This window comes from Arachis duranensis, chromosome 6, assembly GCF_000817695.3.
Source record: "Arachis duranensis cultivar V14167 chromosome 6, aradu.V14167.gnm2.J7QH, whole genome shotgun sequence".
Taxonomy (NCBI): domain Eukaryota; kingdom Viridiplantae; phylum Streptophyta; class Magnoliopsida; order Fabales; family Fabaceae; genus Arachis; species Arachis duranensis.
The window spans coordinates 102,461,125-102,464,313 of NC_029777.3; the positions used below are offsets into that span (position 1 = coordinate 102,461,125).

General features: G+C 22.5%; 1 protein-coding gene across 7 annotated transcripts in view; it reads left to right on the top strand.

Moving 5' to 3' along the window:
- Nucleotides 1-3,189, top strand: part of LOC127748298 (uncharacterized) — a 20,784-nt gene that overhangs the window by 12,330 nt on the left and 5,265 nt on the right. For 3 of the 7 annotated variants that reach the window (XM_052262531.1, XM_052262534.1, XM_052262529.1), the window contains exon 2: nucleotides 2,269-2,332. The gene's annotated coding sequence lies outside the window, so the exon portion shown is untranslated. Of the gene's footprint in view, nucleotides 1-2,006; nucleotides 2,333-3,189 lie in introns of those variants that run through there. The other 4 variants (XM_052262532.1, XM_052262533.1, XM_052262530.1 and 1 more) reach the window with 3 other exon arrangements.

The window sequence follows — 3,189 nt, forward strand, 5'->3', positions numbered from 1 at the left end:
TTTTATATTCTATTATATATTATTTTATATAAATAACTAATATTTAGTATATAAATATCATGATTGTTTAAAATATTTTAAAACATTTTTATCGTTGATGGAAGTGTTGGATATTTTTATATATTCGTCTAAAAATCGGGATGATTTTAACTTTATGACCCCGAAAAATTTTTCTTTTCCACATCCTCCTTATCAGTAATTTATTCTTTTTATTTATTATTATTATTAGAGTTATGTTACGTATACACTAAAATTAACCACTAGTATAAAATACATACTAGAATACAAATTCACATTGAAAATAAACTAAACTACACATGCATTTATACACAAATACATGGGTAACTGATTTTAGTAGCTGATTTTGATATACAAATAGCATTTTTGTTATTATTATTATTATCGTTATCTGCGATTATTGACGGCCAAGCACAATTTCGGCTGAGGACTGAGGCCTTTTGCATTTAATTTGACGAAGGTTCTTATATGTTGTCATGGTTTCGTGTCATAAAGCCTTTAACTTTAAAGGTCCCTTTACAAATATATATTTAAAGCAAATCTAACTAACCCATCAAATCAGAGAGTACAATTTATTTGTTTCTGACATCACAACGACGCAAAACACCTTCCTTTCCAGCAACGTTACACTACATCACTCTCATCCCTATTTCAAAATTAAAAAGTGAGAGTCGTATCTCTATGAATTAAAAAGGTCGTCAAATCATTTAATTCTTTCATACCAAACTTTAAATGCTCACACGCTTATCCAATTTTACGATAACACGCAAAAAACCAAATTAAATTTACCCCTTTAACTATTAAATTAATTATATTAATTTTATATATATATATATAATATTTTGCATGGTACTGTATATATGTTGTATGTGTGTAGAAATTAAAAAATAAAATAAAATAAAAAGAAGTATGGGTGTGTAGCCGACTGTATTATCTGGCTCCCACTACACATTGAAATAGACCTATTACCTCTCTACATGTATTATGATATATGCTAACTCCAAGATGATTATCTTTCCTTTTTCCTTTTTCTTTATTTGATTTCTTAATTATATTAATAGTGTTACAAATATAATAATTTATGTATCTTGTGTTTAAACTTTTATAAAAAATAATTTTATAATATGGTATCAGGATTTTTATAACAAAAAGTCTATAATTTAACTATTGTTAACCATAAAAGAAAATATTTTAATATAAAACAGATAACAAAAGAGAAATAAAATCTATACAAAAGTCTACGAAAATCTAAGAACAATTGACGTAATCTCAAAAAAAAATTTTATTTCTTGAGAACGCGTGTTAGATATAAAATCATTTATGTATCTCCTCTTATTAATTTAAACTTTAACTTTTGAAAAAAGTTGTTTCGTAACAATTTTAACTATAAAAAATATCATGTATATATAAAATTATAAAAATATCATATATATATATAAATAATTAACTACCAAATTAAATTAATTATATATATTTATGTACGTGATATTTAATTCATTTGCAATGTAAATTTTTTATTCTGATATATATTATTTTTTATATAAATAACTGATATTTAGTAAAAATATCTTGATTGTTTAACTATGGCTTGGTTTGGTAAAGTTTTTCGAAGAGGTGCTTGTAGTTTTTTAAAGCTCATGCTCTTCGTTATGTGTTTGGTAAATAAAAAAGATTATGTGCTTGTGTTGGCAGCATTTAAAAGATTAGGGTACTTTTGAAAGCACCTAAGGTAGAGCTTTTCAAAGTTGGTTTGTGCTTTTCAAAATTTAAAAGTCTAATATAACCTCATATGTTAACTAATTTCTAAATTTAATGCTTACATTTATTTTATTATAATATTTTTAAATTTTAAAAGCTATTTTACCAAACGCAATTATTGTTGCTTGTGTTTATTAAAAACTATTTTTAATTTGATTTTTAAACCTATATATACCATATATCCTATATGATTTTCTCTCATAAGCTACCAATATTTTTCTTCTTCTCCTTCTATGTCATCGTAAATACTACAGCTTATTATCTGTTCTGATCTTTATAATCAACATAGGAAGCTTTATCCTTCCTTCTCGTCTTCTATCTTTCTTTTTCTTCTCTAGTATTGACGAAAAAAAAGTTTGGATGTTTTTAAGATTGATGTACTATATATGTATTAACTTTGCTTTTTTCTGTTTCTTTGTTTTTGTTTTCAATCTGCAATTTTTAATTGATATAGAATTACGATGACCTTTATTTATTTATTTATTTTTTCAGGATACACTCTTAAATAATACTTGATCTCAGTAACTTATTCTCTTGTTCATTTTCGACCATAAAGGTATAATATAATGTAAATTATCTGATTTTTTTGTTTCTATTTTGTATTTTTTTTTGTTATGTGTTCCATATCAATGATATCATACATATACATCCTTCTAATATTCCATTTCGTTTCAATTTTATTTTGGATTTGATAAATTGTTATATCAATATTCATAAAATTATATATCTTAAATAATGATTTGAAAGTTAATATGAAATTTGTGATTTTAATATATAATTTTAATTTAATTTAAATGTTATAAAAGGTGAAAAAATCTAACTAAATTTTAATATCATCTTTTGTGTTGATACTCTTGATATCAGACTTAAAAATCTAAAAACATTATAATAGATGTAGTTATCAGTGTGTTCTTTATTTTTGTGTTTTAACTTTTATTATTTTTCAAATAAGGTATTAATATCGTCTCTGATTTCTTAAAATTTTCACAAAAATATTATAAATAATGATAACAACAAAAATATCCTTAAAATATTATAAAATGTGACAAAAATATTCTAAGTTAAATATATATATTCTCAAAATGTACTTTAAAATTTGATGCGATTTTTTATAAGTATGATAAGAAAAATGAAATATTTTTATCCTCAAAATCCTGTGATTTTTTTGTAATTTTATTTGTCAATAATAAAAAACACTTTTAAAAAATAAAAATATCTACCGATCAAATTTTTATCCTTCTTTATATATTTTTTAAATTGTGGTCCAAATATTCATATAAAATTTTTGATAAGGTTTCTCAAATATAAAAATCGTTTGTCAATGAAAAATAATTTTTAATTATTTTTGTCGTATTTTAAAATATTTTTATCATTAATAGAAGTGATGAATATTTTTATAGGTGTGTCCAAAAA